Source organism: Felis catus, chromosome E2 (assembly GCF_018350175.1).
Source record: "Felis catus isolate Fca126 chromosome E2, F.catus_Fca126_mat1.0, whole genome shotgun sequence".
In the NCBI taxonomy this organism is placed as follows: Eukaryota; Metazoa; Chordata; class Mammalia; order Carnivora; family Felidae; genus Felis; species Felis catus.
This window is the reverse complement of record NC_058382.1, coordinates 53,004,202-53,030,740: the sequence shown is the minus strand read 5'-3', so window position 1 is coordinate 53,030,740 and position 26,539 is coordinate 53,004,202. Positions and strand designations below refer to the sequence as shown.

General features: G+C 46.9%; 1 protein-coding gene across 1 annotated transcript in view; it reads left to right on the top strand.

Annotated features, from left to right (window-relative positions):
• MAF (MAF bZIP transcription factor) overlaps positions 1–26,539 on the top strand; it is a 347,997-nt gene that overhangs the window by 310,582 nt on the left and 10,876 nt on the right. The gene's annotated exons all lie outside the window — the stretch shown is intronic.

Here is a 26,539-nt window from a genome sequence, read left to right as displayed (position 1 = left end):
GGATGAGAATTTACTTTAAAACTTCCTACGGTAGATGTTAGGACTGTTTCTGTACACATCTTTATTTCCTTAGGATAATTGCTGGAAGGATGGGGCAAGGCACGGGGACTTGCATTTTTAATTTTTTTTTTTTTTATCTTGAAATAGTTTTAGAGTCACAAGAAGCAACCAAAATAGTACAGAAAGGTCTCAGCTCCCTGCAACGATCGTATCTTATATAACCACAGTGCACTAGCAAAATCAGGAAATGAACATCGGTGCGATACTATTCGCCAACTACAGACCTTATTCAGATTGCGACAGTTTTTACGTGCGCTTTTTTTTTTAATGTTCTATGACATTTTATCTCATGTGTAGACTCATGTGAGCGCCGATGGGGAGATATTTTTAAGGCTCACACGCGTGTTGTCAAAGTTTCCTCCAGACGGTTGGTGGGGAATGGTGCGTCGAACCCCTGGGTCCGCTGGGCATTGTTGAACAGAGCCGGGAAGCGGCGTCCGGAACTCAGAAAGGGTGGTCAGGTCGCCAGGGAAACCCAGCCGTCCTTGGCCAGAGACCCACGTCCGTGGTTCCGACCTCACGCTGGGGGCGTGACTTGTCGGTCTTTGTACCAGCTACTCTGCTGCCTCCCGGTGTGTCCTCGTCTGCAGGGCGGGATGGTGGCCTGAATGTTTGGCAGGCAGTGCAGGGGAACAGAAAGAACCGGGCTGGGGGTCAAGAGGGCTGAGTTTGAGTCCCAACATGACCTCAGGTCGGCCATCAAGTCACCTGCCCTTCATCGTCCTCACCTGTAAAGTGCGAGTGAAATGGATGCTCCCGGTTTGGGGGCGGGGGGTGACCCGCCTACGTTCATCATCCTCTTGGCCACTGCGGTCACCAGGGGATCCGCGTAGCCGATGATAATGATTCTCAGCTCTGGTCCACTCTCGCGCCCAGTGCCACGCAGAGCCCTTGACAGATGCACCTCTGACAGCAAACTGTTGCAGGGGAGTGGGTCCTCTTCCCGCCCACAGGTGAGGAGGACAGGGAGCCACCACTCATCAGTCGCCATCTTCATAGGCCCAGAGGCCATGGCTAATGGCCAAGCAGGGCCCCCTTCCCTCCCACGCTGCCCGACCCCCCCTTAAATCTGTACCGACAGTTGAAGATGATCTTTTCCCCAGACCAAGGACGGCCCATCAGTCAAGAGTTTAGAAGTGTGGCTGCCTGTGACCCCCAGCTAAAATCTCCAACGGGCTCTCAAGATGAGCTCCAAGGCCCCTTCCGGCAGTAAAGCAAATTTGATATTGCTGTAAGGTAAATGCTGCCTAAATATAAAAGCGTGGAGATCAGTTCCGAATGGATTTTCTGGATGGATCAGGTTTTTATTCATTCTGAAAAGGAGGCAGGTAGCGAATTTCACTGCTGTCACTTGATGCAGGAGGTTGCTGTCTCCCAAAGCGAGAAGAGAGGGCACCCCAGTCACTTCTCATAACCGTCGTGCCCCGGAATCTTACACCGTAGACCTGTCCCACAGAGGGAGTGCTACAGGTTGGTGTCACAGAGCCAGTCAGGCAATTTGACAGAAAAGGCAAAAAAGCCAACCCTTCTGGGATTGAGGTCAACCCATCATTTGCAGAAGTCAGTCGTATACTTGGACGTGGCCGGGTGTGTTTGAGGGGGTGTGTGTGCAGTTACCTGATTGGATGCCGGAAGCCTGGAAACAATCCAGCTCTCGGTACGTTCAGAAAGAAGGTATTTCCAGGGCGCCAGGGTGGCTCCGTCGGTTAAGCGTCTGACGTCAGCTCAGGTCGTGATCTCACAGTTCGTGGGTTCAAGCCCCGCGTCGGGCTCTGTGCCGACAGCTCAGAGCCCGGAGCCTGCTTCGGATGCTCTGTCTCCCTCTCTCTGCCCCTGCCCCACTCACACTCTATCTCTCTCTCAAACGTAAATAAACATGGAAAACATTTTTTTAAAAAGAAAGAAGATATTTTCAGGACACACGAAACCGGACCAGCGAACAGTGGCAGACAAGGGGCCAGAGCAGCGTGACGGCTGACCTCCCAAAGGCATTAGCAGTACAATATCCTGGCTTCGCTTACCGGGGGAAAGGCTGCACCACATGAGCCGATTTGGGGATTCCGTTCTTGGAATTTTTCTTAAAACAAAGCAGTTAGTTTTTGCCATAGGTCCAGAGACAAGTTGACGAACTCGGAAAGGTCAGGCGAGATGATAAACGCTCGAGCTGGTATTTGTGTTCTGGAACAAAAGTTGGTCCGTGCAGTCCATCCGGTACAGTTTGCGGGCAAGTGAGCTGAAAGGCAAGGAAAGAGCACGCTTTGGTGTCAAGGTGGCGAACTGGGCGGGAGTTCTCTTGAGGATTATTCTGGGGGAGCAGTCCAAGACCGAGATTCTAGACTCATCGGAAAAAGGCAGCATGTCAGTACCGAGCGCATCATTCGACACCTACCCTGACCATGTTTCCTTAAAAAAAATATATAACTACCTTTAAGATGTTCGTATAGCTATTCCATCGGCAGCAATCACCCATAAATAAGTAATTGAAGATACAATAAAAAGCATCTATGCACAAATATGTTGTTTTGAGTATTATTTATAGTGGTAGATTCTGGAAACAAATGTTCAATAAAATGGAGACAATTAAATACAACATAATGTGATCCCTGGTTGAAGTATTATGAAGTCATAGAGTGATGCTCGCTAGGAGAGTAATAACGGAAAAATATTGGTGCTACTGTGTTAAATGACTATATCGGCATCCACTACTCTACGCCCGGAAATACCTCTAAATCCTTCAGTAGGAAATCATTTCCAAATGCCGAATAAGGGCATGGTTGATTATTTTTCTCTTCAACTTTTCTGCACTTTGAATAAGGCGTATGGGTTACTTTTATAATGTAAATATACAAGGATGCGCTTTAGTTTTTAAACAAAAAGGAAAGTTTAGTCAGAGTTATTTTTAAAAGGCTTGCGGAGGCATCCTACAGATGCCCCAGCCATATGGGAGGGGCGCGATGAACTTGACTGGGGATAGGCGTGTGCCTTGAATTTCGAATGCACGGAGCCAGCCGTCGTGGGCGGAGTTCTGGTGGGGTCTGGGGGAGAGAAGAGAGAAGGAGATGAATCCCCGGGCATCTTTCGGTGATCCCAGTAAAGGGGTCAGAAGCAACTTAACAGGACTCAGAGTGGGAAGCAGCCCAGACCCGGGGTCCGCCACACGGGACAGGCTGGGCGTGGCCAGGCCAGGAATGGGAGGCTCCACCTTTCAAGGACAGAGAGATGCACGGAGAAGCAGCAGCTCGGGGGCCTAGGGTAAGGAGTGGGAAAGTAAGGAGTAGTATCAGTGTGTGTATGCAACCCCCACCTCCCAGGGACGTGGCTGGAGGAGGGAGGCCACGGCGACCTCGGCAGCGGGTTATATATAGATCTCGCTGCCAAGATGGTGAAACCAGGGCAGGAGTTGGAGGCCAGAGCGATAAAGATGCTTCAGCGAACGCTGCCCAGACCTTTGGGAAAAGTTGCAGAACAAGGAAAACAAGCTTGTCGCCCAGAGGAAAGGCCCCAGAGTTCAGCCAGTCATGAGATGGGCGGCGGGAGGGGGGGGGGGTTCACTTGTGAGTTTCATCCACACTGATTCTAGGTCAGCTCATTGTGCCCAAACCAGCCCAGGATCCAGTTCGTTGCTCGGGGCTCTGGCATGCCGGGGTCACAGCTCTTTGAAGGTTAATCAGGAGTGGGGCCGAGAAGGGCAGGGCTGTGTTTTCCAGGAGGGCTGAGTAGTAACGGTTTAAGAGTGCCCGGCAGGTGCTAAGAGTTTTCCTGGTCGCATCGCTCTCAATCCTAACAATAAACTCACGAAATAGGCTTTACTTGTTGGTCTTTACAATAGAGTTTATATTTTAGAGCAGTTTTCGGTTCACTGCAATACTGCGTGGCAAGTGTCGAGAGTCCCCACATATCCCTGGTCCCCTGGGTTGTATTTTATGCCCCTTTCGCATCTGAGGAAACTGAGGCCTACAAGGCTTACATCGCTCTCCCACGAATGTGCAGAGGATAACTGTTAGAGGCAAGCCTCGACATTAGGCTCCTGACCCCTTTCGGTGTCTCCTGTGAATGACGAGGCTTTACAACAGGGGTCCACACGCCATGGGCCCACGTGCCAGGTCAAGCCTGCCACCTGTTTCTACAGGGCCCACCAACTAAGAACAGTTTTTCCCTCTTCAAGTGGTTGGGGAAGGAGGGAGAATATGTTGTGACGCTTGAAAAGTATGTGAAATTCACACGTGTGCCTCTAAAGTATTACGGGAACTGGGCCACATCCATTCTTTTCTGGATTGTCTGTGGCTGTTGTCATGCTATAGACTGAGGACACAGATACTTAATGGCCCACTGTTGTTTTTGTCTTTTTTCTTATTTACTGTTCAGCCCTTTTCACGTAATCACTGCCTTACTAAACATTTCTTTCAGTCTTGTTAGATTTATGCTGGCTAGGATGGCCTAGACCAGGAAGTTTCCAAAAGATGCTATTTTGGGGATTCTTGGCTCTCTTTTACACGAGAGCTGCTCCCTTTAAAGGTTTTGTAAATTCGTCATCTGGGAATATTTCATTTGAAGAAAAGGTTCCATGGCTAAACAAATAAACACTACGAAGTCTGAATATCAGGACTTTTCTCCCCCCCAGAAAAGTTTGTGATGATTATATCTAAACCCAGGCAAATCGGAAAATACGTATCAGTCACAGTTTATAGTTTATCAAAGAACCCTTGTACAGAAAACTGCCCCACCAGACCCAGGCAACTGACATCACTCAGCCTAAGAAGCACACAGAATGGGCATGGAAATAATCATGTCCACTTGCTTAATTTAGAGGCCAAAGGGGACCAAGTGACTCATCCAAGGTCACTTGGCTTATTAGAGGCAGACCCAGCACAGGCCCGGAGTTTGGCACTTGGGCATTATTTTGATGTGTGGGATTGGTGCTCGTGGAGATCACTCTTGGGAAATTGAGCCTGATAAGACTTAACTGACCCGGGTTTTATTTGATATTTTTTTCCATCGGTAAATGTTTCTAAATGTGTCTCTGAAAGATACAGACTTTTAAAAAACAGTACCCATGATAACATTATCACACCAAGGAGCAATTAACAATTATTACTTACTGTTATGAAGCACCCAGTTTTCATTTTTTTTAGTTAATGAATTCTTAAAATTTGAATCCAAGTTAGTTAACATAAAGTATAATAATGATTTCAGGAGTAGAATTTAGTGATTATCACTTACATACAAGACCCAGTGCTCATCCCAGTAAGTGCCCTCCTTAATGCCCATCACCCATTTAGCCCATCCCAATACCTCTCCGGCAACTGTCAGTTTGTTCTCTGTATTTAAAAGTCTGTCATGAGGGCGCCCGGGTGGCTCAGTCCATTAATCTTTCAACTTTGGTTCAGGTCATGATCTCACGGTTCATGGGTTCGGCCCCGTGTTGGGCTCTGTGCTGACAGCTCAGAGCCTGGAGCCTGCTTTGGATTCTGGTCTCCCTCTCTCTCTGCCCCTCCCCTGCTCGCACTCTGTCTCTCTCTCTTTCAAAGATAAATATACACTAAAAACAATTTTTGGGGGGGGGGAGGCTGGGTGGCTCAATCAGTTAAGTGTCAGACTTCAGCTCAGCTCATGATCTCGCAGTTCGTGGGATTGAGCCCCGCATGGGGCTCTGTTGACAGCTCAGAGCCTGCTTCAAATTCTGTGTCTCCCTCTCTCCCTACCCTTCCCCGGCTCATGCTGTCATGCTGTCTCTCTCTCTCTCTCTCTCTCTCTCTCTCTCTCTCTCTCTCTCTCTGTCTCACTCTCTCTCAAAATCAACATTAAAATTTTTTTTTTTAAATCTTAAAAACTTTTTTTAAAGTCTTTTATGAAAACATCCAGTTTTCAAATCTCCAATTTTGACACAAAGTGGAAGGTCAGGTGGGTCAGGGTTTGGAGTTCTCTGTAGCCTTGTGACCTTGAGAAAATCATGTAACCCTTCTCAATCTTTGTCTCATCATCTATGAAAGAGGATGATTCTAATATAGAAAGTGCTATTGTGAAGGTCTGATGATCTTGGTAAAGTCCTTATGAAAGGTAACACAGGGTAAGCTCTTAATCGCTGATGCTAATGATGTGATAATCATAGCATTGTTAGAGATAAGTTGAGCTGGGTCACCAATGGCCATGCGTTTGGCAGTGTGCCAGTTTTAGCATTGGGAGCCTTGAGTCCTGGCGATCCACCCAGTCCCTGCAAACCAGGATGGTTGGCCACCCTCCTAAAGACAGCCAGGCTAACAAGCCATGAGAGGTGAGCTGGTAACCCAAGCTCATGGAACTGACACATAACGGATTTCTCAAGCACGTTTATTATTTGGTTGATGCAATCGGCAGGACTGCTGGATGGGATCCCAGATTCTCTATAAATAGACGTGAATTGTTCAAGAACCTCAGACCTGGTGCTCATCGTCATGGAATTATGGGCTTCAACTGCTCCCACCACGCAGAGGTAGAGTGCTCTCCAAGTGCCACAGTAAGGACTGATGCCCACCTGAGGAAGAAATGCGGCCCCTCGCTATAACGGAAGCACTTGCAAAAGGCTAGAGCATTAGAAACAATACGGAGTTTACAGGGTCCAAGCCCCTCATTCTGTTGATCGAAAGACTGAGGCCCAAAGAGGTCGGGTGACTTTTGGCAAATTGGAGACAGCTGAGCCGTTGAGCGGTTGCTTTGACACTTTTGGCTTTCCGTAGATCGCCTTACGTGTGGCATGCAAATCGTGGCGCTCTCTCTTCCTTGGACAGGCTCCTCTGCACGTTTACATAGCTCTGAGAAATGTGTGTGCTCTAAGTGCCAGGCCCCGGAGCCTGACCACAAGGGAGGAGGGACCCTGGAGGCCTGAGATTGGTGGTGAGTTTCCCCACCTGGGAGGGAGCTGATGTGAACACCTCTGGTCGGAGAAGTGAAAACTCTGCCTTCTAAAATGGCCTCGGGGCGCCTGGGGGGCTCCGTCTGTTGAGCATTTGACTTCGGCTCAGGCTATGATCTTGCGGTTCGTGAGTTCGAGTCCAGAGTCAGGTTTTGTGCTGACAGCTCGGAGCCTGGAGCCTGCTTCAGATTCTGTGTCTCCCTCTCTCTCCTCCCCCGTTCATACCCTGTCTGTCTGTCTGTCTCTCAAAAATAAATAAACATTAAAAAAGTTTTTAAATGGCAGCAGCAGAGAAGTGAGAGTTCATTGCTAGCTGCTAACTGGGAATAGAACAATGGCGCCATGCCGGTCACTGGCCAATTCAGTTAATGTACGAAGTCAGAGAATTGAGGAGAAAATGCCCCCTCTCTGAGGCTTGCTTTTTTTTTTTTTTATTAATTTACCAAATATTTATTAAGCACCTGCTTTATGTCAGGCACTCGTCTGGGTTCGGTAAGTTCTGCACCCAGTATGTTACCGACTCATAGAACGTGGAGTCGTGGCTAAGACAGACCACACAAAAAATAAAGCAACTGTAATAAAGCAAGCTGTAATTAGGATCTATGATGGAAGAAGGAAAAAGGATGGAGTAATAAGGAACCCATTATATCTCCAAAGAGGAGATTTTTTTTTTAGCTGAATCCCAAGGCATGAAAAAGAGTCTAAAGAAGAGACGTAAGGGAATTTTAGATAATTAAAAGAAATATTTTAACTGTCTTACCAAATTCAGTGTGTTTTGTACCTAATGATAAATGACTATACCACCGAATTTTGGGGTAAAATTTTACTGACTTGACCACGTGCTTAATTCACCGGGCTGAGTGTTGTTGTTTTTAAAGGATCTTGGACTCGTGTTAATTTCAGGCAATCTGAGCATCATCTAGAATCCAAGTCAGAAACACTTGGCAGGAACCAAGCATGTTCCCAGAACTAGAATCCCTATCTTCAGAAAACAGTGTAAGATACCCTACTGAATGAAATCAGATTTTTTTAAAAATTTTTTTTTCAACGTTTATTTATTTTTGGGACAGAGAGAGACAGAGCATGAACGGGGGAGGGGCAGAGAGAGAGGGAGACACAGAGTCGGAAACAGGCTCCAGGCTCCGAGCCATCAGCCCCGAGCCCGACGCGGGGCTCGAACTCCCGGACCGCGAGATCGTGACCTGGCTGAAGTCGGACGCTTCACCGACTGCGCCACCCAGGCGCCCCCAGATTTTTTTTTTTAAGTGGAAATGAGATGAAAAGGATTGCAGTAGAGCCAAATGATGGTTAAGTTAATCTTCAGGGGAGGGAAAACATGTCAGAAAATGTAAACCAGATCAGGCCAACCCACGTTACAATTCTGCAGAGGGAATTAAATTCCTATGGAAGAACAAGTCTCTGATTATGAAAGGATTTGACTGTGTGGAAGAATCTGGAACATCCACCCTATTAAAAATACTTGTAAAACCAGGGGAATCATGTAAGAAATTAGCTGAGAGAAGGGGGAGAGTCCGGGCTGCCTGAAATAGAGTTATTATTTCAGACAGTGTATCATATTCGTAAGACTGTAACGCAGAGAAAATTGCTTTATTACAAAAAGCAAAATTTATGATCAGGTAGTACCATTTAATTCTAAGTGGCTCCGTTAACCCTTTCTGCATAAGTCTGTGCGTCTTCACCGTGAGAAGTTAAGGAACAAAATAATCCCAAGGTACGTGACATGTGGTGCATTTGTATTCTGATCCAAATAAAAATTGATCCAAGCACAGGGGCGAAACTTCTTTGCAGTTTCCTAGGGACAGAATAAAATAAACAAAAAAATACGTGTATTGTTATGTGTCAGGAGATGTTGAGATTAGCAAACACGTGTCCCAAACTGGGTGGGTAAAGCAGGAACTATTAAGAAAAGTCTTGAAAATCGCCGTTACAAGCATTCTTAGAAGGAAACAGAGTTTTAGCTCATTCCAGAATTGTGTAGACAGCGACTGTTTTCTAAACAGAATTGTTTCAGCAAGTGAGTGTTTGCTTGGGGTGTGCTGAAACAGTACCCCATCTTCCATTGTGTCAATTGCATAGTTTTGATACAAAACACCAAAGGGAGTTAGTTAGGGCACGTCCAGATGAAACTTTTGTTTTGTTGCGTTTTAACCAACAGAGCCTTCGGAAAGGTGCCTTTGTTCCAGATGCAGCTAGCTAATGAGGGTTGGTTGATGGTGGTTAGGACGGCTAAGCAGTTTGCAAATGGCCACCCATTACTTCCACTGGGGAAGTGGTGCCTCGGGAAACGTTTGCACAGAATGTTTGGGGCTGTGGCGGCAAAAACCCTCTTCCCTCCTCCCTAATGCCAGTTCACCAAGTGCCTGATTTCACAAAGCTCAGCAAAGAGTCAGTTACTGTGTCAGTTACTGAATCAGACCGGTTTCATCTGGGCGAGCCAAGGGAAGAGCACGTTTTCCATGGTGCACGTGGGCATCAGCAAGGAGAAGGTGGGGGTGACCTCTCTGTGGATGCGGGGTTCACTACTACTATAAAAATAACCCACGTTTTCTTTCTCCGTTGATGTGCCATTGATCCCACAAGCTTCTTCCTTCTTAAACTATCCTCCTTTTGATTCACTTTCTGAATCTTATTCCTGGTTCAGTTGAAATATCACCAACTCAGGGAGGTCTTCCCTGACCACTTGTTCCAAAGCAGTCCCCCCTCCCACTTCTCCATTGGGCTCCATCCACCATGATTTATTTTCTTCATAGCACTTATTACTGGCTGATGTTTTCTTGTTTATCGATTGATTTTGTTTGTTTATTTACTCTGCCTTCTGTCTACAGAATGTGAGTTCCGTTAGAACAAGAGCCATCTGGGAAGCTAAAACAAGTACCTGGCAAATTGGCAGTCAAAATTATTGAATGGTGGATGGATGGATGGATGGATGGGTGGATGGGTGGATGGATAAGCATAAAGCATTTCCAGTTTGGGTAACCTTCACTCTTTGGCATTTTTCTTGGGCAAAGTACAGGTGTTGAATTCCTACACCACTAGATATTTTTCCACATGTCAAATGTCTCAATGCACCAAGACATCCACTGAAATCCACTTCAAATTTAACCATTTCTTGTTGGAAATCGGGTTTCCTATCCAATTTCTGGGTTTTCTGCTCCGGTTTCCCTCTCGTTTCTCATTAACAACAAACTGGAGACTGTATTGAAATATTTAAACACAGCCACAAAACAAAACGACCTGGCAAATAAAGCCAAGCATAGAAGAGGACTCAAACTTTGTTTTACAGGCCTCTATGGTGGGTGTCTGTGTGAGGGGTCACCGTGTCGCTGGAATCAATCCCATGAAATCAGGGATAAGGTCACATGATGGATTTGGTATAATTTGTGGGGTTAGAGACTTTTAAGCAAAGGGAAAGTCAGACAGGTAAATGCTTCCTTGTTAAAAATCAGGCAACTCTTTAAATTTATATAGGCCCATCCAGTCATTTACAAATTAATATGAAATGATGAGATAGGTGTGCTCATTGCTTCCCACCAAACTGAGAGAACAGAGGTAGAAGACGGGTAAGATGATGTTGGCTAGAGACGTGCTGAGGGACAAATGGAGTCCTGGTGGCTTTTCAAAGGGGATGAGGAGGTTGATCAAAATGGCACCATGAAGACAGACGGCAGGGAAGAGAGGGGCAGTGTGAGGGAGGCGGGGGGACCAGAAGAATCTGGCAATCTTGACAATAAGATGGAAAATGTGTGACCAGGAAGAAGAAGAAGAAGAAGAAGAAGAAGAAGAGTAGGAACTGGGCTGTGAGTAGGAACTGATATGCTTGGGACTTCCGGGTCGCCGCACTCTGAAATCCTGGGAGACCCGCGAAGGAGAAAACCCCTAAGCAGGAAGAACCATCAGAAGTGAGAAAAGAACTGTGTGTGTGTGTGTGTGTGTGTGTGTGTGTGTGTGTGTGTGCGCGCGCGCGCGCGCATGTGTTTGGGTGGGGAATCCTCCAACCAGTCATCCCCAGTGGTAACGTTGCCAAAGCGTATGCTTATTAACCAATTACGGCCGAGATTTACGGAGTGAAATTACATTTTCATATAAGTAGGACCGATACCATTCCCTCCCAAGCACTAGCAAATTCTATGGGGCTTTAATGTGACCAAAAACAGAGTCAGCCTAATAGAGCCTGGGTGTTAATGGGTGCTTGGGATTTATACTTTAATTGTTTCCACGGCGCCCTGTCTCGCGGAGGTATTTGTCTTGGTACGTGGACACCCACATCGTGCCGTAACATTACACACGGGATTACGAGGGGTTTTTTAATTATTATTTCATCTGTAATTATAGGCAAGATCAGTTTATTATTTAGAAATCCTTGAAAACATTTTAATTGAAACGGTCAGTGGCCTTTAACTGACCCTGTCTTAAAATATACCCTGGCAACCGAAGTGTGTTCAGCTCCTGGATTACTAAGGAGAGTCGCTATTCTAAACCAAATCATAAGCATTATTTAAAATTTTGGATTTGAGGGTTTTTTTTTTCAGATTTATGGCACAGTTGAAATGAGGTCAAGTAGAAGGCACTAAAGAATTTAATTAGAAATGTCCTCACATGCTCCCTATCTCTGTGAACCTCACATAGGTTGTCCCTGGAGGGCTTGGAGTCATTGGAGATGGCATGTACTTTTTTTTTTTTCTTAACTCCTAATAAGAAGGAGCTACAATCTGCTGCTACATCTTCAACAGGGAATTCTGGGAACCTGGAGAACAGGGAGAAAGGGAAAGATGGAGAAGCCGGGCTGGGTCGGCAAGGAAAAAGGCTACGGCCTCTCGTCTGGCCTCAGGAGCTGGCCCCAGCTAGAATATTCATTAATTTATTCAACACGTTTTCTGAGCCCCTCTTGTGTCTCTGTGCTGTGCAAGGGGCTGGGCGCCCAGAGATGATTGCGACGTGGTGGATGTTCTCAGAGAGGTCACGCACGAATGCCCCAGACAGAAGGACGACCCAGAAGAAACCAAACGGCACTTTGGTTCACTTAATCCTACAGAAGTATGCCCAGGTGTCCGTGGGACCAAAGGGCTGGAAGGCTGGACCTTTCCCTGGGGAGTCAACTGGAGGTCTTTTCCCAGGATGTGGGTCTTGAAGGATGTGGACCTGGGTGGACCTAGAGGAGGGGGAGGGAGGGAAAGGCGTCTCCAGGCAGAGGACATTGCCTGTGCCAACACACAGACATGAGCCGGGATGGTTACCAGAACCTGGGATGTGCAGGCACTCCTCTGACCCAGAGCTATGGCAGGGAGAGATACCCGGAAGTGATTCCGTTTGGAAGTCACATGGTCGGTTAGAAGAACTTCTTCTACTCGCTGAAGCCCACTGTGCGACCCCACCAGCCCAGGTCCGGCTAGGACGGACTGTGGAAGTGTTGGGGTGTCAGGCCAGTGGTGTTCCAGGACAACAGCACTGGCACGGAGGAGAGAATCTTGGGAAAGGGACAGAAGGGACATCTGGATTCTGGGGCAGCCGGATGGGCAGGGGATGGGAGAGGGTGCTTCTGGTCCTTCCCTGTGCACCTGAATTCCTTCGTCAGCAAATAGTTCGAACAGTAACAACTACCGTGACTGTTATTGCTACCAGCACCACTAACTGGTACCTATATGCTAGGAAGTTTTCTCCATTGTTATTTAATACTTATAACATCGCTGCATGGTCGGGTGTTTATAAAGAGTGGCCTTCCTCCCAGCCCTGCGGTGGAGAATCGTAGCTATCGAAGAATTGTAGCTATCACCAACGAAATCCGTTCCTCCTGTGACCTCACCCTAGGGAGTCACCAAGTGTAGGAAGCAGCTGGATACACATCAAGGCTCACAGGGCAGTGGCTCCACTGGTTCTCAATCTGAGGCTCACATCTGAAAGACGTCTGTTTTCTCTCGACACAGTACGCGGTTTCTCTCTTGGGTTTACATCCCCAGGGGCCAAACACCCTCCAGAGTAGGTGAAGTAGAGGTGAATGGACTGCCAGTTGCTTTGGGGAATCCCCCAGGGCAGCCCAAAGTAAAATTTGCAGATGCCACATGTATCAGTCAGCTTTTGCTGCATAACAAACCACCCCCCAAACTGTAGGAAATGTAGTAGCTTAAAGCAGCGATCGTTAGCATCACTCACCTATCTGTCTGTAGGCTGAGGGTCGGCTGATCCAGGCTGGGTTTGGCTCCAGGCTACGGGTTAGGTTCGTGTCTACTTTATGTGTCTCTCATTTTCCTTGGACTAGTGTTCCCCAGGGAGCGCTTCCCTCACGGTGAAGGGCAGGACTGTAAAAAGGCACATCTAGCAACGCAAGAGCATTTCTTTTTTTTTTTTTTTTTAACATTTATTTATTTTTGAGACAGAGAGAGACAGAGCATGAACGGGGGAGGGTCAGAGATAGAGGCAGACACAGAATCCGAAACAGGCTCCAGGCTCTGAGAGGTCAGCACAGAGCCCGACGCGGGGCTCGAACTCACGAACCGTGAGATCATGACCTGAGCCGAAGTCGGACGCTCGACCGACTGAGCCACCCAGGCGCCCCAAGAGCGTTTCAACCCCCTGCCTGTCTGCCTGCTCATATCCCATTACAAAGCAATTCCCATGGCCAAGTTCATGATGAGACTCAGGTGGCTGAACTGCTTCTTAACCATCTCCATCAGGCCTGGTGTAGGCACTGGGTGAGGTCTATATCGGGGGCCGGGGCGGGGGGCAGGGTAGTGTCAGCTAGCCCTTTGCTGGATGGTCCAAGGCAGGGGCTGTCCCTGCCTGTTTTTTGCTGGGACAAAGGTGCTGACTTGACTGGTTTTTGTATTTTCAAGCTTGAGAAACACAGCAGTGGCTCTTTCTTTGAAAGCATCCTAGAGCAGACGAGCAAAATAAGTTGCTTTTCTAGATGACTATAACTCTTATTGCATTTGAAAAATAAATGTGCACTAAAAGTAATTAACACATGTTGGTTCATGAATAATACACTATTTTACAACTATTTGCTGAGCATAATGAGTCAAGCTCCGAAATTGACAATGAACGCTCTATTATGTGATTGCCAACTGTTTTATAAGATATTGAACATATTCATTACTTCTGCCATCATGCACATTGTCGAGCTATTGCTTTTTTAATAAATTAATTTTCCAGGCATCTCTGGGGTCTTTGTTTGAAATCTGGCTGAGGGCAAAAATGAAGTTAATTGCGTGGTCCGGGCTGAACTACCGATGTTTGGTGGCTTGCAAACAAGCGTCACAGCTGGCAGGCCCTGCAGCAAACACTGCGTGTGACTGACACGCAAGTGTGAAGGGAGATGTGGCTGCAGCCAAGGACAGTGTGAGGAGATCCAGTGGTGCCTCGAAGATGAACAGGTGGCTTCCCCATGAGGGTCTTGGGCGGCCGCGAGGTGTCTGATCAGTTTCTTAAACTAGCGCGTGAAAGCAAACATTAGCATTCAATCCCGTTCTGTTCTGCATACTTCCTCTTGAATCTGCGCGATTTTTCCAATGTCAGTGTCCTTTGATGGGGAGTTTTATTGGCAACCCGTCTCCTCCCGGCAAGGCAGAGCTGGGTCCTCTCCTCTGGTCCCATTGCGCCTCTGCTTATGCCAATCAAAGCGTTCGTCATGTATGCTTTCATTATTTACGCTGCCCCGGTAGCAAGACTCTGGGAGAAGAGATCCCATTGATCTCCATAAACTGAAGCCCTATTTCAGAGTCCAGAGTACTGTTGCCCCTGACGCTGTGCAAGAGTCTCTAAGTCACCAGTTTATGGATCTGTATCCAACCCTCGGTCTGAGATCCAGAGCTCACAGAATACATTTCCGTGCCTGTATTTCAGGGCGTTAAACAGGACGCATGTTAGGAGAAGCTTAACAATTGTTTGTTCAGTGAATAAACGACCCAGCCTGTGAATGGGCTTTCCTGTCACTGAGGCAAGGACCCTTCTTCATCGCATGAAAAACCTGCGTGGGTAGTTGCTCATTAAGAATGGCCTGTCTTTACGCTGACCTTTTTCCAACTATTACTGAAAGTTGGATACACGGGTCGCTTTGGAAGGAAATCTCAGCTGTCCTCAGGGAACAAATTTGTTTCAGAGAGCAGATAACTTCAGACACACTTTTACCTGGACTTTTTGATTTTTAATTGTCCTGTAGCTAACCCTCACGCAAAGCTTATGGGCCACGGGTGCCAGGCAGGGACAGCATCAGCCCCAAACCTCTGTCCACTATTGAGTGAAGTGTGTTTCTGCGAGCTTTCTCAGTTAACTTCTCTGTGATCCAGACTGGGAAGTCAGACTGGATCAGGAGTCCAACTTCCTTTCTTTAAACAATAGGGGAATTGGCAAGTCAATTAGGGAACGCCCAAATTCTGGAATGTTATACAGGTGTTACAGAAAGTAGCATTAGGAGCGGCTGGGTGGCTCCGTCCACTGAGCATCCAGCTTCGGCTCAGGTCATGATCTCATGGTTCGTGGGTTTGAGTCCCGCGTCGGGGTCTGTGCTGACAACTTGGAGCTTGGAGCCGGCTTCAGATTCTGTGTCTCCTCTCTCTGCCCCTCCCCTGTTCGCGCTCTGTCTCCCTCGGTCTCTCAAGAACAGATAAGTGTCGAAAACATTTTTTTAAAGTGGCATTAATAACGTGGAAATGTTCTTGTAGAAAGTTGGTAAAGTGTGTTAAGTGTTTCAAATAAGTGGAAGGGAAGGAAGGAAATGCGCCTATATTCATATCTCCCCACATTCATCTCTCGCTGGTGCAGCCGTTTTAATAGATCACAGTGTATTTTCTTTGTGTGTTTTTTTTGTGTGTATATTGTCTCCATAGCTATCTTTATACTTCTCTAATACTTGCTTTCCTGTTTTCTTCGTTTTGCCGTGTGAGTGCTCCTATTACCGATGGGTTGGAGTGAACTGATAGGTAGGAAGATAGGCGGGCTGATGCCTGATAACTGGACGCGTAGATAAAAACCACACTTGAATCAAATGGGCAAAGCATCTTCCCTTTGTGCTTGGTGCTGAGATCAGTGCCTTTTGTCCTGTGACGTAGGTCATTTTATTTTCACTTGTTCCAGCTTTTGGGATCTCGACTGCACTCCCGTAGGACTTCCTTCAGGTACTTATCTGATACTAGGGTAAAAGAGATTCTGCAGCAAGAAGTCATGTCCAGTTTTACCCTAGAAACCAGGTCGGAATACGAAAATGGCGGCATCTCCCTCCCTCTCGCCTGGGTCATTAACAGTCTGCGCCCCAAAGCACTGGGCTTTGGAGACGTCAGTCTCCTGTCCCAGAAGAGCCCAGTGGCAGAGTGAATGGGCTGCTCTCCGGATTTGGGATCCAGGTGGGAACAGTCCCTTTGGCTGTTTCTTTTTTTCTGCCTGGAAGCTATTTTTCCAGAGGCCAAGCTAATGGGACTACACAGAAGAACTTGACGTTTCTTATTTTAATTTGCTTTTTGGGAGATATTTAAAATAGACATTTGAACCAGCCCAGCCTGACAAACCTCAGCCAGCATTAGACGAGGGGTGATTGTAAATCGGGGGCAAAGAGATATTACAGAATGCAGCCCTACCCTGTCGAATTAGAAAAAGACATTCCTGAGGAGAGGTGGAGTTGCTGAGGGTGCTCGACTTCACCCCCAAATAAAAGGGCAGCCGAGGATCTCAGGGGACCCTCCTGCTGTTAAATAAGAGCAATTTGTTCCGAAAAGTTGGGATATCATCTTAGCACGTTCGATTTAGAAAGGATACTCCACGATGGGAAATTGACATCCATTTCAAGCCTGACTGTCAACTATTCTCCCCCTGCTTGATTGATTTTTTTCAGTCTCCGAGAACAAGCATGCAGAGTGGGCATTTTCAGGGCATCCTCTTTGTAGACACAGCGAGGCATTTTTTTTTCTGGCTGAGGGTTGATCACCTGTAGCACCAGGATTTGACCCGTGCTCATTCCGTTATACTGCAAGGTCTCTCATGACTGTAGCAATTTTTTGAAGTCAGTGGGTCTGTTTTCACAGATGATAAAACTAAGGCTTGCCCAGTTTGCTCAAGGCCACCCAGCAAGGCAAGGGTGGGGTCAAGGCCAGGCTTCCTGTGCCTGATGTCTAGTCCAGTGCCGAAACAGTCTCTGAGCCATAGCGTTTATGCCTCAGTCATGTGTGTGGGTCACACATCCTGCACATCCTCTCTGTCGCTGCCAGTGGTACCCGCAGAAGCAGCCCGCCTTAGCATGCCAAAGGACAGAAGTCCTGGCCAAATTAGGGCGCCAGAAACAGCTACCCTTGTCATTACCTCCTCCTGCGTCCGATCTTCAGAAAGGCTCTGTGCAATTCCATTCTAGAAAGTTAACTGTTTAAGAACCGGGGATGTTTCTCAAGGCAAGAATGTTTCTACAGATTCGCTCAGCAAGTGTATGATTAAATGCTAATATTCTCACTAGGTGATTGATGTTTACCTCTTCAGAATGGAGGATTTGGTGTAGTGTTTTTATTATAATGCCTTCCCATAAGCGACTATCCTGCAAATTGATAAGCATTCCTTTTAATTAGATGGTAGTGCCGTGTGCTTCACCCGGCATGCAAAAGACCTATAAAAATGGAGTTAAATTAATACACAGGCTGCTGCTAGCTCGGAGCCACAGAAATCAGCTCATTCTATGGAAGAGTGAATTTAGGACCTGACTCACCCTGAGGTTAGGATAAAACCCAGTGCCTTGCACTCTGAAATGGAGAGGTGAGGCACCTGGGTGGCTCAGCTGGTTAAGCGTCCAACTCCTGGTCTCGGCTGAGGTCGCGATCTCCCCGTTTGTGCGTTCGAGCCCCGCAGTGGGCTTTGCGCTGATGGTGCAGAGCCTGCTTGGGATTCTGTCTCTCCTTCTCTGTGCCCCTCCCCTACTTGTGCTCTCTCTCGCTCTCAAAATAAATTAAAAAAAAAAAATTAAAAGTAATAATAAAATAAAAATAAAATAAATGGAATGGAGAGGAGAGGAGTCCCAGAGGGAGACGTTTTCGTTAGATGCTTTGTGCAGCACCAAGCTGCAGCCCGCGGCCACTCCTCTGGATGGCTCAACAGCAACCCCAGGGCTCGAGCAACTCGCCATTCCTGGGCTCTGTTGGCCTCGTCCTCACTCCCCTGTCCACAGATGGACCGAGGTACCCTCCATACCGCGCACCATTAGTGCCCCGTCCCTGCCCGGCGCAGAGCATCCGGCCCTGGGCTCAGGCTGTTCGTAACTTTCGGACACTTTCATGGCTCTGGTGCCCTCGGCAGAGCAGGAGCCCCCTCAAAGTGCAGGGTGAATCCCAGCTACAACGGGAGCTCAAACTGCAGATACAGGGACAGGGCCAGTCTTTAGTAGACCCTCAAGGAGATGCTCTGCAAAATGCCTGTCTTCTAGATGACTCTTGAGCATCCATGAGCCCACCCCCCACAATTGTTACTGTCACTGCTGTTTTTATGGCTCCATCAAGCCCTGTTCCCAAAAGGGAAGGACAGTGATTCTGGTCTAAGGAGGAGGGATTTAAAATTAATAAATAGGGGCGCCTGGGTGGCTCAGTCGGTTGAGCGTCCGACTTCGGCTCAGGTCACGATCTCGCGGTCCGTGGGTTCGAGCCCCGCGTCGGGCTCTGTGCTGACTGCTCAGAGCCTGGAGCCTGTTTCTGATTCTGTGTCTCCCTCTCTCTCTGACCCTCCCCCGTTCGTGCTCTATCTCTCTCTGTCTCAAAAATAAATAAACGTTAAAAATTTTTTTTTTAAATAAATAAAATTAATAAATAAATAATAAATTAAATTAAATTAGTTACTAACCTGCTTCTATGAACCAGGCTTCATCCTCACAAGTCCCTGGGCCTGGGCGCTGGGGGAAGGCAAATGATGCCCCAGCGTCACATCACTGGGCAGGTGAGGCCGGAAACCAGGGCCATCTCACTAGGCTTTCTCTTCTGCCTTATATTCTTTCTCCAAGAATATTTTTGTTCTTCGTGATCCCTCTGTCGACACCTAATATCCCGCCTTGGTGTTACTGACTTGCCCCATCTCAGACCCAGCATAGTGTTGCTGGGAGGTGAAAAGGGGATCCACTTAGCACAACCGCTGGGGTCGTCGCCCTCTGGGGAGTCGATGTAAGTGATCTCCCGGCTCTGATTTCCACAAAAGTGCACCCGGGTCGAAGCCCTGAGAGGGGCCGTCAGCTACACCCACACCCCACCACCGCCGTCACATTGGTCTCCCGGAGCAAAGTGCCTCACGACCCAGCCTGCGTGGACGCTTAGGAGAAAGGTTTGAGGTTTCATCCGCGCCGAATGTGAGCAGACGGCCCTTCCGTTCTACCTTCACACTGCGTGTGTGTCTTGTAAAAGTGTGAATGAGCAGAGATGCCACGACTAAAAAGGGCACCGGCCGGTGAGAAGCGGGGTCTCAGGCATCGCGAAACCCAGTCTGAAAAAGTGAAATTGCGGTCACACGCTCGGGCCGGTCTGTGAGGCGATGCTCTCCAAAGCCTTGCGAAAGATCAGTTCAGCATACTGTCCTGGAGTTAAAAGTCAGAGCGAGGGCTGGTGAGGCCATTTGTCACTGATCCTGCTCTCATTTAGAGGGATAGTTGTCGGATGAAACGTTATTTTTTTAGTTTTTCTTTTTTTTCTAGATGGTGTACTTTTACATTTTTTTTTTAAATATTTGTTTTGAGAGACAGAGACAGAGCACGAGCTGGGGAGAGGCAGAGAGAGAGAGAGAGGGAGACGTAGAATCCGAAGCAGGCTCCAGGCTCTGGGCTCGAACTCACGGACTGTGAGATCGTGACCTGAGCGGAAGTAGGGTGTTTACCCGACCGAGCCACCCAGGTGCCCCTAGCTGGTGTACTTTTCATTCTTTTCTTCCAAATAGAATGTCATAAAACTCAAGAAAAAGTCATTGCAAGTCCCCAAATCCTACGTTATTGTCCAGATTCCAAGAGAGGCTGTCCACACCTAGGACTTCACTCAGGAGCTCTATGGCCACTGGTGATATTTTTACATCCTAATCCCTTTTTCAAGGTTTTTTTGGATGATTATATTTATGTAGTATAACATAGCATATCTAGCTTTACTTTTCCAACAAGCAATATTTTAAAAGAGATTTTGCATTAGCAGACATCAGGTGGATGGACAGAATCAATACTTTGGCTTATCGCTTAGTACAAAGTTTTAATAAGCAACGCTAGTAGGAAAAGTGAGAGGGGGGGTTGGCATAGGACCGCCGTCCGGCATCTGCAAGAGCTGGCTATGAACGTTCAAGGTTAAGAGGAGTGCACGGAGGTGGAGAGGTGAGGAATTGAACAGTGGGAGCTTGTGTTTCAGCCCTGGCAGAATGTCAGGCTCAGGCGGAGAGAGACTCTTATTGGCCACTCACCTGGCCAAAGCCACAGGGACGTGGTATTTGAACACACACCGCCGCGAGAGTATCATTCCGACCGCCGGCCAGTTATTTTAAGACACGAAGCGACCCAAAATAATGGAGCTGCTTTTGTTTCTCGCGTGTACTTGGTGTCAGGCAGTCCCGAAAGTCCCCCAGCCTCTGCCATTCTGTTTGTGTCACTGTGCCAGCCCCGGAGAACCTTCTGGAGGACCCATGACGGGACTCGAATCAGCCCCCAGCTGTGCTCTAATGGTTCAGGAAGCAGCTGGGCACGTCTACGAAATCATTGGCACGTTTCGCCTTTTCTTTTGATAACTTTTCCTTTTTAAAATGTGGCGGGACATACTTGGATTGTCGAAAATGTGGGAAATGCAGATAACCGTAAAGACAAAAAATCACTTACGTTTCCTCTCGCCAGAGATAACCGTTAGTAACGCCGTTCAGTCCTTTCTCTTAATGCATAATTTATAGGTACAGAAGCACAAATGCCCATTTTTTTTCACAAAAATGGGATCATACCTTATCGACTCTTTCATAACCTGCATTTTTTCCACCTAATATGTTAAAACGTCATTTCAGCCAATCACATTTCTTCCACAACATCATTTTGTGGTAATCAGGGAGGCCTGCCTCCAAGTGAGAGATTTCAATTGATCTCAGTTTTTCAACATTTTTTTTTAAGTTTTAAAAAATTTTTTTGAGAGAGAGAGAGAGAGAGAGAGAGAGCATGAACAGGGGAGGGGTGGACAAGCAGGCTCCAGCCTCCGAGCCGTCAGCACAGAGCCTGACGCAGGGCTCGAACCCACAAACCACAAGATCATGACCTGAGCCAAAGTCAGATGCTTAGCAACTGAGCCATCCAGGCATCCCTCAACATTATTATTATTCGTTATTATTATTATTATTGCTCTAAGAAAAACATTTTTCCACCTGCGTCCTGGAGAACACTATTGTTTCTGTTAGTATCTTAAAAAGCAATGACCTGTGTTCAAGGGGTTTGGGGTTAAACATCGTTAAATTGCTTATTTTCAAAAGTAAGGCTTTTCAGATCCATTAGTATGTTAGTGCAGTTTTCAGATTCCAAAGCTCTTGACATATCTGTGTGCATGGCGCGCACACACACACACACACACACTCACAAACACATACTCACAAACACTCACAAACACATACTCACAAACACTCACAAACACATACTCACAAACACTGCTACATCTGTCCAGGCTGGGAGAACTGTCTTGTTTTAGGATTAACACTTAGAACTTGAATTTCTGGGTCAGAGGGTCTGGTTTTTATTTTTAAAAATGCTCACTATAATTTTATTTTAAATAGTACTTATTATCACTAATAGTGCCTATTTTTACATTGAGATTTAGCATATCGAGATAAAGATAGACATGTAGGACTGTATAAATATAAAGCTGTACATTGCTGCTGCTTTTCCATGTCTGTTATTTCTATGTTTTGAGAGTGCTGAAGCTTTGAAGTCGTCGGGAATATTTTGGGACGTGTATGCAGGCTTCTAGAAGGTTAGGGAATCTTGTTTGGGGAAAAAGGGTGATCTGAATGAAAATTTTCCTAAATCATCTAGAAGGATCTGCTCAGCCTGTCTCCCTGAAGTGGGTTTGAAGGCAGCCACTAATAAGAGGGAGAAGCCAAGTGCTTCATCATAAAATCCTTCAAATCTAGGCCACACCAGTTAAATTCCCCCGGACCACGTCTTAAGGGCGAGCTCTGTCTCAGAAAACCAGGCTGGGAATTCTGAGCATTTACCAGCGTCGCCAAGAAAGTCTTCAAACTTTCTCAGTAGGTTCTGAAAGAGCAGAACAATTAATACTGTAACACTACCAGAAGCTGGCAAAAACGGCTGACCCAAAATTTAGCTGGATTCTTTCACATTCAGCCTTTTCGATTTCGCTGACGCAAAGCTCCTGTCCTCTTCCGTCTTGGTTCCAGAGGGAAAGAGTGTTCCATACCCCAGGATTTTAGTTTTTAAATTTTTTTAGGTTTATTTATTTATTGAGAGAGAGAGAGAGAGAGAGAGAGAGAGAGAGAGAGAGAGAGAGAAAGAAAGGGCAGGGGAGAGAGAGAGAAAGAGAAGGGGAGAGTATCCCAAGCAGTCTGCATTAACAGCGTGGAGCCTGATGTGGGGCTTGATTCCCATGAGCCTGGGATCATGACTTGAGCCGAAATCAAGAGTCGGATGCTTAACCGACTGAGCCACCCAGGCGCCCCCATGCCCCCCCATGCCCCCCCATGCCCCAGGACTTTGACAGGCAGCCCTGAGTGAGGTCAACACTTCCAAGCCCCAGGGGCAGAGTATCTGGGGAAAATGAACTGGTCAACAGCAAATGCACCTGGGTCAAAACACACCTGCTCTTCTAGAAGACCACTTGGCAGGGATTCCAACCAGCCTTGTGGGCAGCTCAGAAAAGGCATCTTGCCAGGAGCCTTAAAAATTTCCATACTTGTTTGACCCTGCATGCTCTTTGGGGTCCATGCTAAGAAAATAACCAAGCCACCTCCCCCTGAAATCTTATGCAAATATATTTATATTTTATTTATATTAACGAATATGGTCGTGGAGGAAACTTAACTCTCCAATAAGAAGAAAATGATCTTGCCACCACAGGATATTGGTTCACTGAATGCAGGATCATAAGTCTTGATAAGAGATTTATCAAGAATTTATTTTGAAATCTATAAACCCGGGGCGCCTGGGTGGCACAGTCGGTTAAGGGTCCGACTTCAGCCAGGTCACAATCTCGCGGTCCGTGAGTTCGAGCCCCGCGTCGGGCTCTGGGCTGATGGCTCGGAGCCTGGAGCCTGTTTCCGATGCTGTGTCTCCCTCTCTCTCTGCCCCTCCCCCGTTCATGCTCTGTCTCTCTCTGTCCCAAAAATAAATAAACGTTGAAGACGTACCCAAACCAAACGTAGGCTCACCTGGAATTTCCACTCTAATTAAAATGGTGAACGGGGTCCCGTGGGGAAATGAAAGACAAAATGCTCCTGCCTTAAATAAGGAGACCGTCTGCTTGGGAGTGTTTTGTATAAATAGTTACAGATGGTGAAAATGTGAAGTCAAAATGTTAAAAAAAAAAAATTAAATGGCAACACCCAACACCGATGAGGTTGTAAAAAAACACAGAAACATGCACGTTCTGCTGGTTGTAGCCCTTCCAGATGACAACAGGCAATATACAGCAAGAGCCAAATAAGAGCGCTTAGACCCAATAGTTCCCTATCTGCAAATGTATGCTGGGGAGGTTAAATGACAGGAGGGAAAGGCTGTGTGCGTAGAGATGCTAATGAAGCCATTAGTTCTAACAGCAAAAACTAGAAATGACCTAAATGCCCCATCATGCGAATTTCCAAATGATAACCCACCAGCAAGAGGATATATCCGGGTCCATTACAATTATGGAAAACTAAGGAATGAGATAATTTGAGGAAGGAAGAATGGGAAAAGAGGGGACAGGAAACCCAGTAGTCTGAAGACTTCCAACGTAGTAAACAAAGAAGAAACTGTCTGTGTTGGAATGGTGGTCTTGGAGCCTTTCTTTCCCTTTTTAAGAACTGCTTCAGTGTTAGCACATTATCTCATCATCAGGCGTAATTCAGAGCAGTGTTTTAAGTGATCATGTGGAAAATACTTTGTGATATCTCTTACTATTCTAAAATGAACCCAACCAACCTAGCTTGGGCATGTTGAAAGGCACAAAGAGTTAACACATGGGAGAAGTATCGTGATTTTAGACGTGTTTTGTGTGTGTGTGTGTGTGTGTGTGTGTGTGTGTGTGTGTGTTTAATGCAAACTTCTAAAAATTTGGGGCGCCTGGGTGGCTCAGTCGGTTAAGCGTCCGACTTCAGCTCAGGTCACGATCTCGCGGTCCGCGAGTTCGAGCCCCGGGTCGGGCTCTGGGCTGATGGCTCGGAGCCTGGAGGCTGCTTCCGATTCTGTGCCTCCCTCTCTCTCTGCCCCTCCCCCGTTCATGCTGTGTCTCTCTCTGTCTCAAAAATAAAAAAATAAACGTTAAAAAAAATTAAATAAAAAATTAAAAAAATAAAAATGGTCCCTGCTGGTGACCAGAATGGGCAGACAGTTTACAAGCCAAGGCTTTCTGGCCTAGTGCTGACCTTAATGAAAGTAATCAGGCCTCCTTCACTGAAGTTCAAAACAAAACCACCCATAACCCCATTTGAAAACAGCGAAACCACAAGCCACAGCTTCAGCCTTTACCGGGGATGCTTCAATTTCTGATTTCCTATTGATAGAGGGGTCTCTCTTAATCAGCCATGGAAGTGAAAATCGGCCGCCTTTGGGGGAGAGAGTGCCTCCAAAGAAGATGGCTGTCGGGAAACTGGCTCTCTCCTCCTGTTCTGGGTGGATTCTATGGTGCTGGGCAATGGTGGAGAACTCTGGACTTTGAGTCCATTAGAAGCTAATCCTAAGGAACCAAGGCCAGATGCAGACAACCGGGACAAGAGAAAAGGTCCGTGGGGCTGACGCCGGTTAAATGGCATGTACAGAAATAATTTGTCAGGTCTATACTAGGCGCTGGGCACCGGGAGGACGGCCAGGTCCTGTGCTTGGGTAACACGCCAAATAATCTTCCTTCGTGAATAGTTCACTCGTTGTATAAATTCAGTGGGCATCGACTGCTGGTCGATAGGCTACTCGTTAAACAGTGGGATGTAGCAGAAGTCGCGTGGATTTGAAGGTGATAGACCTGGATTCCAATGCAGATTCTGCTACTCCCCCGCTATGGGACTGTCGGTAGGTTACTTTGTTTCTGTAAACCTCAGTCCCATGATGTGAGCATGAAGTGAGCGTGATGTGCCTAGACCAGCAAGTGGCACATATTCGCTACACAGTATCTGCAGTTAGTACTGACAATGGTAGGGTAGGATCACTATTATAGGATTAAAATATATATTACCTGTACATAAATATTACATATATGCTCTTTGTAACACACACACACACATACACACACACACACACACACACACACACACACACACACACACACACCCCTGGCCTCTGCTGAGCACTAGCAGCCTCGGACTTAGAATAAGCTAAAGAAGGAGTGAGGCTCTTGCCCACCTGCTTGCTCACCTTGGCACTTGCTCATCTCGTGCAAGGTGAAGAAGCCTACAGACCCGAGATGTAAATTCTTCTATGGTTACCCTCAACCCTGGGTTTCCACAATGGAGCACAGAGTATATGTTTGTTGAGTGAATGAGTAAATGAAGACTTAGTCTACCTGACTTAGAGAGCCTCTTTTTTTTTTAAGTTTATTTATTTATTTTGAGAGAGAGAGAGAGAGAGAGCGCGCGCGCACAAGTGGGGAAGGGTAAGAGAGAAAGGACAGAGAGAGAGAAAGAGAAGATGCAGAGCTTGAACTCATAAACCGTGAGATCATGACCTGATCCAAAGGGAGATGTTTAACCAACTGAGCCACCCAGGCACCCTGAGAGGTTCTTGATTCGGGGGAATCCTCACCTCAGGTTCCCCCAAGCCTCATCTCATCCTCCTGATGCAGGATCCATATGGAAATCAGGCAGCACAGCAAACTTAACAGTGCAAGGAGGCAGGTAGGCAGCACATTCTCCCTTAGTTCACTTTGATATGTTGGATATCACCTCATCAGAAAGGGGTAACATCTAAGCAGAAACCAGAATGTGGTATGAGAGGAAGCCATGCAGGTCTCTGGAAGAAAAGCATTTTGGCAGAGGGAACAGCAAGTACAAAGTCCTTGAGCGGGGAGTGTGCTTGGCATATTTCAGGAACCCAAGAAGGCTAGATTGGCTTCATGTAGCGGGTGAGGAGAAAGTGCTAGAACATGAGATTGAAAAGCTAGCTGGGAACCAGTTTATGAAAGAATCCCTAGGGTATGGTAAAAAATATGGACTTTACTCACTGAGATGAGAAGTTGTATCAGTTAGTATCTGCTGCGTAACAAGTAATGATCAAACTCTGTGGCTTAAGATAACAAACTTTCATTTTTTTTTTCAGTTCTGTGGATCTGGGAGCTTCTTATCTGGGTTCTTCTTATTGGGGTTGGGGAGCTTCTCATCTCGGTTGGCTTGGCTGGGGTTGACTAGTCTGGGGTGGCCTCACTCACAGGTCCAATGGTTAGCTTGATGTCACTTAGGGTAGCAACCACATGTCATCGTCCAGCA